Genomic DNA, 13,479 nt, shown 5'->3' on the forward strand with positions numbered 1-13,479 from the left:
GTGCACAAACATGTGTTTTAATTATAGTGTTATTGTAAGAGGTGCTATTTATATCTCAGTAGCACTTAGCAGTCCCAGTGAAGACTTGAGCTCCGTAGTGTGGAGTGTGAGGCAGCAGTGCAGGAGGCTGAGTGTATTGCTAATGAATCTTGGTGCACGTTTGAGCTGTCACCAGTTCCATCTAGTGCAGAAGGGGGAAGGAAATGAACATAATTCCCTCTTACTGATGTAGACTGGGATAGAAAGTGATGCAGTGGCTTTTCCTAGAACAAAAGAAGGCTTGTGTTTAAACTAGAAACCCAAACTACTCTTCTGGATACAAGCCCTAAACCAAACGCAAAAGTCTGTGCAGGCCCTTCTTGCTTTTAATTGTATCAGATCCAAACTATCATACAAATATTAATACTGCCTCAGAGATGTTTTAGTGAATTTTATGTTCACTGACAAATTGAATTTGGGGAGTTCTGTGGATAGTATTATGTCTTAAATTATTCACAGTTCTTGAAGTCTTTGTCTTTAAACCCTACCCTCTAGTATACTATCCGTATGGCTCAATTCACAGCTCTACCTGAACAGCTGTTAGTGAGACCTGCGATACTACAAGAAGTATATTTGGTTATGTTTAATTGTATGCTAAAAATGTCCATAGGGGAGACAGCTTCTGTGGCTATGTTAAAGATCTTGTGTACCTCCTCTTTTTCTTATAAATCTCTTTATGGCTTATGTCTAGGTTTTTATTGTATTTTGTTATGGAACTGAATTTTCAGAAGAGCTTAGCTGGTATATAGGTAATAAAATAAGGCTTAGTTTGTTGGAAGTCCTAAGTTTTTTGAAGGAATATTGTTTTCTGTCACGTGGAGCCTTTTCTGTGATGTCCTTTTCTTTTGCAACTTCTCTTTTCCTTTGTCTTCCTCTTTTTTAATTTTCCTTTTTTCTCCGATAGAATCAGTTTCTCCTGGTAGACTGATATGCATCCTAGCAGGGATACCACTGAGAGTTAGCTCTGTTATTGTGAGCTTTTTGGTCATAGTTTTTTGATGATTTTTGGACTCCTGGAAAATTCCTGTAGATAAGAAACCTTTATACCACAGTTTGAAGAAGCAGCTCTTCCTACTCTGAAGCTTGGTGCAGTCTGTGTACAACTGCTTGTTTCAATTGTATGTGTATGTATATTTATGACTCCCATCAATGAATTTCACATCATAGATCCAGTGGAATTCCAGACAGAAAAATGAGACCTGCATAGCATAGCTGTAACTGTTAGACAGTGTGAATGGGATGGAGGCCCACCACGCATCCCGTCTGCCCTTGCGAGAAAAACTTAGAGGTATAAATACCAGGGCAGCTGGGGTTTGCAACCTGCAAGTGGGTTGTGCTTACACAGTGGGGATGCCAGCAGCTGGAGGCCCGGTTTCCCTGAAACAGTTAACGAATATGTGAAGGTGGGAGACACATCAGCTTTAGCCCCAGCTTCCCTGGCCTGGTCAGCTTAGGTCCAGTGTCATTGTAACTCACACTTCCTTCTCTGCCCTTCACTACTGTGGCCGTAGGTTGATTTCAGTTTTGTTCATTCTGTCCCACAAATCTTCTGCCAGCCCTCTCCAACAAGAGCTATCCTGTGATGATGTTAGTATGAGAAAACGTAATGCAATTTTAGTTTCTGGCAGCATTATGACCTGCCAAAGGTGGCTGGTTATGTGATCGTAAAAATAATGCCTGTAGTGCAAATCATCCTGGGAGAATCTAAAATCCCTGTGCTGTGCTGCAAGTTAAGTTCTAACTTTTTCGTAGCTGATAATAGTCCCTTAGGAATACTAAGGGGTTTTCACCCAGAGCAGGATTACGTGCGTTTTTCAGGGCTGAGAAAGGCACTCGGCTTATTTTGATGCATCACAGCTACTTCAGATTTTTTTTCTGTAAGCCCCATTGCAGGAATGTAACAAAAATAGGTTGCCCCTTTTTGCCATGCCTAATGAAATAAGCATATTTCTTGTGCTTTGTGGTATAGGTTGATGAAATTACAGCTTTAAAAACAACACGCTCTTGACACATCTCCACTAATGGAAGGCGTGATTCTGTAGGCCTCCTGCATAAAGAAAAATCAGTTGCTCCCTTACAAATAATGATCATGGATTCCCAATACTGCTTTTGAGGTAGGCAATATTAGTTAAACTGAGACAGAAACAAAGTGATTTGTGCCCTTTGCCAAATTCCTACTCAAGTGTTCCAAGCCCAGAGTCTATCTTTACCATCCCCTCTGTAATACTCCTTGATATCCTAAATTCTTAAGTTCTATAGCCATGATAATATTTTGAAACATTTCCAAGTGTATGGTAGGTACTGGACCATCTCAAAGTTCTTAGACTCTCACAGAGATAAACTTGCAAAAGTTGCAGGCAGAGTTTTGGACTGAATGGCTTCTTTAGAGGAGATGAAGAACATGCATATGACGGTAAATTGTCAATGAAGAGTATCTAGCAGCTACAAAACAAATTAATTCATCCTACTTTTAGTCAGTTTGTAGCTATTTCTGTTGCCACAAACCTCAGCTTTGTTCGTATTGCAACCAAAAAAAAGGTGAAGCAAAACCACAGTGAGAAATGTACCACTATTGTAAAGGACTGTATTTTTGTCAACAATAAGAAGCGTTAGTTTTTGTTTGAGGATTTTTGTTTCCCCTCAAGAGCTAATTTTGCAGTGCTCAGCAGTTTCTCTGGCTGTTGATTTCAGAAAGTTAAGGGTACTTACAGTGCTCCAAAGTTAATAGAACAGTTAACAGAACAAATTACTTTGGAGGCAAATTTGTACTTGTCTACTAAGCTCATAGACCTGTTTATACTGCATGAAACACTCTGGTTAGAGTCACCCTCTTCTTTTTGTAAAATCAGGTGTGCAGGCATACAAGTGTTTCTTTCAGAAACTGGCTTTTTAATTTTCTTTAATAAAAATAGATAACTCTAGATTTTTTTAACCCATCATTCCTAGATAGTTGCAACTTGTCAAGTGAAAAATAAACTGTCAGTTTCGTGTTCGTTTGCCTGCACACAGTTTGTTAATATGTGAATAAATTCCTTCGTGTATACACCAGTGTCTTCTGTTTTCCTGCAGCAAGTACTTTCTTTGATTGATGTACTTGGAAGCGATCCTTATCCTCATTCATTTTAATTGAGAGTAATGAATTTAGAGCTTTTATATGCACAGATTGGCTCCGTTCCATTTCTAACTTTCCTCACCTTTGCTAGGAGCACAGCCTGCTCAGGGCTGCATTGGAAGAGGTTCAGGACTTAGTGCAGCATTCCTGGAGAGGACAGTGTCCCATGAGGAGTAGCCATCTGTTTATAGACAGGCTGGTATTTCCAAACAGCTAAGATTTTTGTAGGCAGGTTGTCCCTCCCCACCACTACCACTGAGGAATCGTGAATCAGGAAATAAACTTCTTCCTTTCCCTGATTTGCACAAGATAGAGAGCAGTGTCCACAACTGTGCTTCAAGTTGTTTTGAATTCAGTGAGTGTGTTTGAAAGCACTGCTGCGTTGATGGTATTTGGGGAAAGCTTTACAGAAGAAAAACTTCCCTTTGTGGTGGTGATGTCCTTTAAAGTGAACACTATTGGCATAAAATAGAACTGTTATACTGTGGTCTCTTATGGATGCAGAAACACTGAAATTGTTTAAGGTTAAAATGTATTTTAATTTCACATTCCCTTATAGTCACTCAAATTTCTTATTTGCTAGAGCCTTAGGAAGAAGGGATGTAATTTTCCTGTTCCTTTTCAATTTTGAAGGGAACTCTAAAATGAACAACAAAAATTAGGTGTTTACCTTTCTCAGTTTTGTAGAAACTTTTCATTTTAATGTACACCTGCTATGGGAGAAGTCTCACTGACCTTTTTGTATTCTTATGTCACGTGCCTATTTGCACACTGGTGATGTAATGGCTTTTTACCTATGGAGAACATGAGGCAGCATAGGGATAAACTGGCAACACCATGCTTGCAAGCAGCTGCCAAGCTGTACCTGCTGTAGTAGGCTTTGTGATCAGCAGCAAGGAAATTACTCCTTTTTGGAATGGTTTATCAAGTGTGAAGTAATCAGTAAAGTTACTGACATAAGTCAAAGCGACCTGTGTAGCTGTGATGATTTACCCCAACTGAAGGTTACTTTGTTTCTGAAATGTGCAAAAGTAATGGCATGACTAGTAGTCCCCTCTGCTTTAGAAACTGACTGGGTTGTCTTAACGGGTGATCTGGAAAGGGTGGCGTGGAGATAAGGTTCGTTGCAGTGACTGCTTGTTTCCTGTATGCCATGGACTTATAGAAGATATACTGTGGCACGAAAGGTGCCTTCAGGGCAAATGCCTCTGCTTGTTCCCATTTCAACGAGGGGGTTGGATGGCTTTGGAAGACAGATGTGTTTGTCCCTAAGAGAAATCTAGTGACTGTGCCTAATCCCAGGTATTTGGGAATGGTTCTGCTGTGCTCTTGCATTGCTTCTGTAGCGGAGATCTGGGCTACGTGCCACAGTCAGACCTGCGTCATGGTGAGACAAACTAGGATCCAGCCTCCCCTCTTAGAGCTGGATTAGCGCTGCCATGCTATCATTAGTAACAACTTGTTTTGTCAGTAAAGGTATCGAAGATGACTCAGAAAACGTAGAAGAAGCAGCTCTCTTGAGTAAGAAGGTATTATTTTTACAGAGTCACTTTTCTGACCATAACAGCACTTAAATGCTGGGTGTTGAAGTCCAACAGCTGTGATAAGGCTGAATTGTTTATTCAGCCCCAGAAACAGCATTGTCAAACCGTTTATCATTATCCTACAATAATAACATAGACAGTTCTTTCTGAGTCTTCATTAAGTGCTCCTACTATTATTATTACTGTTATTAAGTTCACATGTGGTTTCCTCATACATGGGACCACTCACACAGAAAGGTTGCTGGCACTACCTCTTTAAATTCCTGGATTGTGCAAAAGGCAGAAGAGAGTTTGCTTCCATCCTGCGGTACGTTCTGCGCACTGCTGGTTTTCATACTTAAATTCACAGTTAACAGTAGGGTTGATTGTCTCCTTTGCCTCTGTGGGGGAAGGGAGCGATGTTTTGTCACTGAAACACAATGCCTCCCACGCTTACTCTTGGGTTCCTGCCGCTTAAGCACATAGCCCATGTTCCTGGCTCTGCCTTAAGGTACAATCTATCTCCAAATTACTAGGAAAGAAAAAAAAGAAGTTGAGCAAAGTACGATCAAGCCTCTTGGAAATTAGTTAAACACTTAGAAGGGTGTGTTTAAAAGAGAACTTTCTGCAAATCAACAAAGTACAGCTTTCATCATGTGTTCATGGTCAGAGACTTCTTTTGCTCTTGATGGCCATTTAGCTTTTTCTGAGTAAGCTGTCTCATGTGAATTTCCCTCCTGTAAGTCTGTGCTTATTAACTCTTCAGCTATGCTTTTCTTTGATTTTGTTTACCCTGTCAAAGCTTACTGGCTTTTGTACATAGCTGCCATTCAGCTAGTTCAGGTTTTGCAAATGCATATATGCAATGTTACATGCAATGTACAAATACATTCTTCAAAGAAGATGTCAAAACAAGTTGCAGCTCATTTTCAGCAGTATCTAATTATAGATACATAATTAATGAGTGTGACATTTATCTTTCTTAACACAAAAGACCATACTTACAAATAAAAGCAGTTCCTACAGTACATGTAATAGCTTAAGCATTAGTCTAAGAGAAATGAGAATGTAGTTTAGAACATGCTATATTCTGAGGAAATAGAAGCAATATTTCTTGGCAAATAAAATATAGGCTGTTAGTGTGGTTGCTTACAGCTGAGAAGTGTTACACCTTGATATCTAAAGTCACAGAATCATAGAATGAATTACAGGTATCCGGTTACTGAAAATGAATGGTAAATCTCCTTTAGAAAGGGTAGAAATTTCATTAATGTAAAGCCATCTTTTTCAGAAAGCATCTAGGTACTGTGTCTGCAACTGTTCTAGATGAAAGAGGTGGTATTCACTCTTTCTTGTTTACTCAGTTCATTTGACATTAGATATATGTTGGTGTTGAATAGTATCTATCTATATGTTCCTTTAATATATTTTGCATACTTAAAGCAACATATTAATCGACTAGTGGCCTAGGGCAAACTCCTCCAAAAAATCTTTATCTGCCATTTGCATAAAGGAGTAGCCATATTGCATACCAATATGCTTCACCTACTTCAAGAAGTGAGTACTACTTATCTTCCCTTATTTCTTACAGCGTAAAGCCATTTCCTTTGGGCCGCTAGGACTCCTGTAAGTCTTTAAACTATATTTCTGCTATATGATTTTGACTTTCTTCCCTGGGAAATTAGTTGTAAGTGAACTACAGTCAGCCTTTTGCCTTACAACAGTACCTGGTCTTTAATGAGACAAATAGAGATAGATATTTTGTGATTTACAAAAAGGATGAGTTAGTATGTCTATGGAACCTTATATTGTCTATCCTGTTTCTTTTTTGAATTACAAACTGGTTTACATAAAGCGGCAATAACACATCATCTGCATTTTTTTTATTTTATGAAGAAGTAAGGGAAAGCTTGGATTTAATAATGTTTCAATTGGTTTTGCTTAGGCTTTGAAACTGATACTTCAGTGAAGTGGATGGGAGGTGGGGAGAGAAGCAAGTTCATATTTTGCACTGCTATTGTCTAGGCAGGGACACTTTCCCCACTTGAAAAGGTCTCAGCTTACGAGACAGCGGATGATATCTTAACACTTTTCTTTACAGAAATCTTATTGTTTGCTCTTATTCGCCAGTACTGCTCAAGTGAGTCATAGGAAAAGCAGCTGGTGAATATTACTTGTGTGACATACCTTTTGCAGTGACAGCGTGAAAGTTCGAGGCTCGCTATTTCATAGTTGCTTAATTTGAGTTAGTTTATTAATTGCTTTTTATATGCAAACATAGTAACTAATAAGCATCTTCCTGCATGTTGGAATGATAATGTACCTTTTGGTTAAGATTTAGAAACTTCAGTTATATAAATTTGTGACTCACATTTGCAAGTAATTTGTAGCTTGGAGTAATGTACATTTAAATCCAGTTATATAAAAAATTATACTGGGAGCAGGATCTTGAGGATGGTTTCTTCCATGTAAGTAGACAGAAGAGCGAGTGAGCATCCAGAAGAAAATGCCTGTGTTCTGCACAGCTTATATGATGACAGTGTGTTAACATGAGGTACTACTTGCTGAAGCAAGGTGGAAACTTTTCCAGCTAGTGTTTGTCCTGTGTGTGTTACAGGCATTTGGGCCTGAAAAATGCAGATTGATCTGTTATATTGCAATGACGTGAAAAGCCCTGAGCATCCTAGAGGGCCCATTTGCGAACATGTTGAAAACATGTCCTTGCCCTGAAGAGCTGGCCATCTGAGCAATTATAGCAGGCAACAGGAAGAAAAAAGAAAAATGCAGAGTTGAAACAACTTTTCTGATTCTAAGTATGGCTTGGCACAATAACCCACCTTCCCTGAACTGTTGTCTTAAAGAGAAGGATGTAGACTTTCTCTGTTCACCCTGACTGCCCCTCTGTAGCTCAGGTTTTAGTGTCCTGTTTCTTCAGCTGCTCCTACAAATGGAGCCCAAAACAAGAGTTGCAGCATGAAGGAATGTACATATGGCAGTCTGGACGGGGCTCTGCAAAAGGAAACCAAGCAAAAATCTTCACCTTGGACAATCTCTCAGGCTGACTCTGTGAGTCATCAGGAAAGTAACAGGCGCAAATGCTGCTCCCCTCCTCATCCCCTCTGCAAGTTGCTCTGGGCTTCGTTTCGAGCTTTTTGGTGTTTTCCCTCTGTCATCTCTCCATAGTGGAACACCTGATGGAAAACCACCCCTTAGTTTTCATTAAGAGTTACTATAAAGAAACAAATTTTGTCCATTTACTTTTAGCTGTACACATTATGGTTTGGTTTGCTTTGTTTGCATGTGCAGATTTCTAGCTCTTCTTACAAGCTGGCATTTTAGGTTTTGCCTAGTCCTTATCTATCGTTCTTTTCAATTGTAGGTGGCTCTTTCTTTTTGATTCTGGATGAAGGCTTAGTTAAATGCCTATTTAAGAACTGATGAGTAATTTAAAGGATTTAGGGGAACATTCTGTGCTATTATATGCAAATACATGCCATGCATGGCTCCCTGTGTCATTAACCTGGCAGTCATTTCATGCATGACTCCCCATCTTATTAAGCTAGCAGTATGGAATATTTGATTTACTAAACTGCTATGAACTACTTAGTGTGCTAATATAGGAATATAACTTTTAAGTTTCTCTGGAATAACTATCTTTGAAACAGATTCAGGAAAACAATAACATTATTTTGACAGCTGTGCTCAGTTTCTAAGGTCTATTTTAGTAAGCTTCACAGAACTGGCGGAGAAGTACCTTTGATTTGAATAAGCCATACAATGACTGAAAATGAAAGTCACCAGATTAATTAGAGCCCTTCAGAATTCTGCAGGCATTGGAGGCCCAGGTCTGTGGTGTACATATAAGTGTTCAGTGTGCAGAGCTTGTGGCAGTTAACTACAGGCGTGTGCAGTTCTGAATCTAAAACTCTTCTCCAACATTTTGAAAACTCTGCTTATATCCAAGCTCTTCCCCCTTCCCAGGCTTTCGTTACCATAGCAGCGTTCCCTGGCCGTGGGATTTACTGGGGCTGGTGGGGGAAGGAATGTATATTTGTTGACTTGGTTCAATGCCAAATGGAGTAGGAATTACATATGCAGGATGTTGGATTCTTCCTTTAGTGTCCATTTCAGCTGGCATCTAATGTCATCCAGATAATTGCAAGCCACTCTGTCATCATTCAGCCAGCTGCATAGAGCAAAACAAAGAGAAATTTAGGATCAGAAGGAAGGAATAGCAATTTAAAAGGCTTTTAAATGTTGTTTTCTCTCTTTCTCAATCAGTAATACTTAAAAGCCTTTAATTTACCCCACCCCTTATCCCCCTTCAGAGACATACACATACACTCACATTTGTATGACTTTGAGTGCTGCTGGCTTGAATGATAATATGTGAGCACTGAGCTGCCCAAGAAAATGTCACAAGCAAGAAATGAGGTCAGATAATGACATCCAAAACCAGAGCAGAGGGAATCATTCAGCATCCTCTGGTAGTTTGATTGCAGCTAAGAGTGTGAATCAGCTCCACTTTTATACCTCCTTTATGTTGAAAGTTCTCTAGTACAGTATGTGTGCTTTAGATTTGGAGCAGGCATCTGAATCGCAAATGCAGCATAATGCCATACATATAGTATGGGTCGTCAGAGACTTATTTACCTAGAAGGATGGTGATTTCAGAGGGCTGTGTAAGTCTCCTCTGAACTGTGTCTGTGCTCTGTGGTACTTTTAGCATTGGCACAAGCTGTGAATATGCATTCAAGTGGGAGCTGTGTGGAAAGTGAGCCCGTTACGTGTGGAGGAAGGAGGGTATTAAAGTACTGCTAGGACCGACTGGGGAAGTGTGTGTACACAGCTGTATCGGGTAGAGCTAGCTGCAGAGAGTGTGCATGCATGTCAGGGGGATGCACGGATGACTTTGCTTAGCAGACCATGGGTATAGAAAATAAAGGCTGGGTAACGTGTCGTATTCAGCACGTTCAGTACCCTGCTCAGCAGAGACCATGATTGGTGAGGGGCTGCGAAACCAGCTTCTGGACAGGCTGAGACATGGAAGCATTGACAAAACACGCTTGGTGGTGTGGCCAAGAGGCCAAGGGCAGATTGAGGAGTGGTTCAAGTCCCTCTCATTTGAACTTTGGAGAAAAAAAATCTCAAATTTTGGCAGGAAATGGCGTAAGTGCCTTGTGTCACGCACGTCTGTCAAAGGCGAGTCAGTAGTCCTAAATGTAAGAAACCTGTACCCATTTTAGGACAAGATTGTTTAATCTTACTGACTTCTTGGCAAGACCCCTCTGCTTAGCTCCTGTCCCTCACTACACTCATCAATCTTTTCTTTCTGTATTAAAAGTTTTCTCTTGTTTCCATAGATGCCTGCCTGCCTTCCCTCCCACTCTCTTGAGGGCAAAGCTGATTTCTGGTTTGCTTTAAAGTATCAATATCTTTTTTCCTTTTGTTTGCTATGGTGGCAGGTTATCTCATGTTGAAAGTACTCTTTTCATCAAAGCTGGACTCTGCTTACCTTGCTGATCTCTTCTGGTCTGTTTTATTTTCATTTGGATGATTAGGTCTCTGGTTTGTAAATGCTTTACACTTTTTGTGCAGTAGAGGGTCCCTTATTTTTTGCCTGTTGTCAGCCGACCCTAGCTAATGAATTGGAAATGCGAGATGAAATGACCTCTGTGAGCTAGTTGCGTGGGCAGTTGGGATAAGGAAAAGGGATTGTTTTGTTTTGTTGGATAGCCACAGGCCTCATCATTATCATTTCCCAGTCACTCCATTCCTCGTATGGAGAACCTTTAATCCATGTTATACTCCAGTGAATACCAGAGGTGGCTTTCTGTGTGTTGGCCATACACACAGAGGTGGGTACCAGAGAGGTGGGCAGCCAGACTATGTGAGATTTTTAGTTAGCCATTTGTGATCAAGCTAAGCCTATTAATTCCCCAGAAGAGAGGTTGACTAAGTGTTTCTGAATCATCCAGGCTCACAGAGAAGCAAATTAATGGCCACAGGATTACTACTTGCAGCTTTGTTGAAGTCAAGCTCAACACCCAGACGTTGATTATTCAAGAAACCTCACACTGACTGTAAACTAGGAAAAATAATCTACTTTACCACTATGCACAGGCAAGTCAAGTCCTGCCAAGTGTTGTCAGTAGTTATCAAGGCAAGGTCAATCACAATAAATGTCCTCTGTTCATTTATCTGAGCAAATAAAATGATACAAAACTACCATTGCAGGCAGAATTCCTGTGTAAGAATACAGTCAAGTGTCTCAGTTGATAGCCTGCTACTTTTCTGCTGTGGGTAGACTGATGTTTGAAGAGCAAAGTAGCCAAAGGTGAATAGTGTCCCTGACTAGAGGCAGCTACTCAGGGTTGGAAAATAGGAGTCTGATGCAGTATATGATGGAGTGATTGTGGGTGAGCAGAACAACGTAAAAGAGGCAATGTGAACCTGGGTGTCGAAAGCTTTAATGACAAGCATTATAAATGCTTCTAACCTGGAACATGTCCCCAACAACTGCAGTTTTACAGTCAGGTTTTGTTGTCGTAAAAATTTTTTTTTCCCTGTTCCTGCGTGAATAGCCTGCCCAAACATGAGGCACTTACTGGCCACTGTGTTAGCTAAGCGTGAAACAGCAGATTCAGTCAGAAAACTTCTAATGGTGGGGGCTCTTAATTCATCCGAGTAGGCCATGCAAATAGTTCCATTTGACAGACTTCTTGCTGGAAACATGTAAAGTTTCAGCCTGGTTTCCTGCTGGTTCACCCATGCAGCTTGCTGGAAGCATGCCAGCTACAAAGTGAGATGCAAAGGATGTGGAGGTTGTTTGGCTGTTCTGCCAGGTGGGCTACCCTGGGTCTGGGGCTCCCAGACTTCCAGGCTGCTGCCTGCGAGCCAGGGCAGGTGGACTGCCAAAGGTGTGAGAGAGCCCACCAGGCAGACTGCGCTGGAGCTGCAGCCGCCTCCTTTTGGAGAGTATTTCAGAATTGATGAGCAGAATAAATTCACTCGGAAACGGCAAAGTTCTCTTCGAATGCGTTCGCCTTTTCTGCTTTAAAAGTGGATGAGACAAGGGCAGGAAAACAAACTGAAGGACGGAGAAGGAAGCATTACATCTTTTAATTAACATACATTTCCTGTGCGTATAACTGAAGTTAAAACTGGAGAAACGTTTTTGAACAAAGCTGTGATGCTCGCTCTCCTTGTACAGAATTTTAGGCCCAGAAACCAAAGGAAGGTAAGACGAAGCTAAAGGCTTTTCAGACTTGAGAAAATTGCACTAATTGTTTAGTTAAATGTGTGCTTTTAAATCAGGTTGGTTAATCCAGAGGAGGAGTTATGATGAACATATTTTTATAGGTTTGAACCCTAATTTTACTAGCTCGGATCAAAAGGACTGGGATGGCAAGCCATACAGTCTGAAACACGGAAGCGTCTTCCCGGGAAGAGTCCCGCTGGTTCAACGATTAGTCAGTATGTGGTGGCCAGCCATCACTATCGGCAAGCAGCTGTCACACCCTTTGGCTGAACTGGTGCTGTTTCTGGCCGTACAGTGCAGTATGCAGCTTGCTGTTTTATTCACTGCTTGCATTTGCTAGGTTTTGTGGATTGAATTATTCATACGGTAGCAATTGTCAAATGATCTAGGCCAGAGAAATTCATTTTCTTGCAGGACTGAACCTGATGTGGCAGCGTGCTGTTATGTACCACACCAGAATTAGCAGCTGCTGCTTTTTAGAGAGGCAATGCTTCACTGATGTAATGCTAGAAAGGCTGCTGCCAAGAGACGGCTCTGAATATTTCAGAGGCAGCTGTTTGCCTGGAGAAGGTGGTGACATTGGTTTGCAGATACGAACCGAAGTTGATAACAAAACTAGAACCATGCCAAATGAATGAGGAAATGGGCACTGTCTTAATTCTGAGTATTGTAGCAGGTTCTTCCTGTCCTGGTACTTTCCCATTTTCCTTTCTGCCTACTATAGGCCACTGCTACTGGACTAAGGTTACAGCTGTGTAAGGGTGGATTCCTCTAGATGAGTCACAGATGTGACTGGGTACAACTGCAGTTTCCTTGTAATGGTAAAATGCATGGTAGTTTAGAGCCTGCCCTTCACCTCAATTTAGTGGTTGTCTTACAAGTAATTAGAGAAGCTGTGAATGTGGGAACACAGGTCACGTTGCGGAGGAAGCCCTGCCTACTGTGCACAGCAAAATATGCATGTTTACCAACGCTCTCTGCTTATCACTGGAGATGTGAAAACATTAATTCAAAACGTCATATCCCTTTAACTTCTCCAGAGCTGCTGCTGCTTTGCTTATCCTCCTCGTCTCCCTACCACCACATGCTTTCTCAGAAGAAAAATTTCTAAAACTATGGCCAAGTGAGAAGTAGATTTTGCTCTGAAACCAGCAAACTGTACTTTATGCATCAAAATGATGTATTCAGACTTTGGGACTCGGTCATACTCAAAATTGAAGTCAAGCTCCCATTCATTGCAGGAAGAGTCAGCCCCTCATCTGAGTTTTTACAGGCTGCAGAAATGCTTCAGGGCCTGTAGGCTCTTGCTAGTCTGATCCACCCAGGAGGAAACCTACGGGAGAATCCCAGAGTAGGGCTAGAATTTGCATTTGGGGTCAAACATAAGAGGAATTGTTCATCTGAACTGTGATATATGTAACCTATCATTATTTCTGTAGAAGAAAGCTGTTTGACACTAGATGGACTCTTTAATCTAGCAGAGAAAGGCATAATGAAACTATGTTGCTAGAAACTGAAGGGAGACATAATTGGTTTATACAGTG

This window comes from Aquila chrysaetos, chromosome 10, assembly GCF_900496995.4.
Source record: "Aquila chrysaetos chrysaetos chromosome 10, bAquChr1.4, whole genome shotgun sequence".
Lineage (NCBI taxonomy): Eukaryota > Metazoa > Chordata > Aves > Accipitriformes > Accipitridae > Aquila > Aquila chrysaetos.